Here is a 1,866-nt window from a genome sequence, read left to right on the forward strand (position 1 = left end):
CGAGGGCAATGTGGTGATCATCACAGAGAAACCAGTGACCTCCCTCCTGGACAAATGAAGTATAGTGGCCTCTATTTATGTCACCGTGGTGATTCACCACCGCATTAAGTTCATATAGATGTGGGCCTGGATCAGAGAGAGGTCTGCAGTCTGGTCCGTGGCACCTGGAGAGGAATGGACCAAGATCAAGAGGCCGATCTGTGGGAAAGTCAATCTTCCCTTTGACCTTGCGCGAGTCAAGAGCGTTGAAGCGCTTGAGGTGTATGATTAGGACGTTTGGTACAGCGTCGAGTGTGAGGCGCTTTTTGCGCCTAACAGGAATCCCGCAACTCCCGCAGGTGTGGATGTCTGCAAGAATCTCTGGGGATGTGAAACGGCCCAAGCACTCCTCTAAACTCAATGCCTCAGGGTTTGGTAGGTCCACATTTTCTGCGGGTCCTCTGGCGTTTTGAAAGCACAACTTCTCTGCAAAAACATTTGATTTGCAACCGACAGCATTATTTGATTGAGCGGCACCACCAACGGCGAGACTCAGGTCAAGAAACACCTCCCTGCAGGAGCTTACCGCACCGCACAGCCCGCATGCCTGTAGAGAAGTGTAAAACTACAGGTTCAAATTTCCTCATTTGGCTGCGCACCACATCAGAGCGAAGATAACCACAAAATGCTTCGTGGACAAAACTTCCAGATGGTGCGGTCATCCTGGCGTTTTGTGCCATTCCATCAAGAAGAACCATCAAAAACTCGTGGGCATCTTGCTGATCATACCCGGCCATGTGGTCGGCAAGCTTCCATGTTGCGTACAACATGCGGTGCGGCACCACCGGATCAAGAGCGCAGTCGTCTCCGCACATATAGCTGTTCTGCTCAAAAAGTGAGGAAATTAATAAACCCATTTCATAGCCGATGTGTGTTGGCGGTAATAATGGATTCATGGAGTTCAATTGGGATTGTGAAAGACTCGGCATGGAGAGATCTGTCTGTCTGAAACAGGCTTGAACTGCAGGGTTATGTGCGAGGACTTGGAGGATGCATGTCATGAAACAAGTGTTACCCATGTTGACAAGACCTTTGAGACCATGTTTGTTAAGCTCATTCATATTGGCACCAACTTGGAAAGGTGTCAGGCAGGGAACATTCCCCGAGGCACATCGCCCTAACCAGCCGTGCTTTATTGAATTACGCATCGGTGATTTTTTTTTCTCAATACTTTTCAAGTGTGATGCTGGATAGGTTTGTTGCCTGAGGGGAAGAAAAATGTGAAACAGTGAGTTATCCGATCAATGCACTGGGAGCCCTGGAAACGCAATTGATCTTTCCTCAATGCGACTATCAGAGACAAAATCGCCGCAAAGATAGCAGTAGAGTTCAAGTCTGTCCACATCGGCTGCGAGCCAGTGAGTGCCGACTAACATGAGGTGCAGCTGCGCATGCTTAGCCCGATGTTTCTCGCCGGATGAAAACGGATTCCAGCATCCGACAAAACCACAGTGTAGGCAGAATAAGGCGGCGTCACCACGTCGGATGCGTGCGTAGCCACATGTCACGCACGGCATGCACTGTGTTCCGCGATCCCACGGCGTGGATGAACTAAACCGGGACGTTCGGCGTAATTTGGCGAACTGGGATTGGAACAACTCCAACTCGTGTTTTGACATCCGAATGAGATGCTCGCAAGCGCTCGCGCTGCTCATACTTTGTTGGCTTTATAAATAGGCTCGTATGTGAGGTGATATAGCCGCCAGGATATATCAGCCAGGATATTCAGGATACAGAGGAGAGAGACAGAAGATATATCTCGCATGATCGTCTGTCGCTGACATCCTCTTCTATTAATAATTTTCTTTCGGAAGGAGAGGGGGGGGG

The sequence above is a fragment of the Aureococcus anophagefferens genome (assembly GCF_000186865.1).
Source record: "Aureococcus anophagefferens unplaced genomic scaffold AURANscaffold_38, whole genome shotgun sequence".
Classification (NCBI taxonomy): Eukaryota; class Pelagophyceae; order Pelagomonadales; family Pelagomonadaceae; genus Aureococcus; species Aureococcus anophagefferens.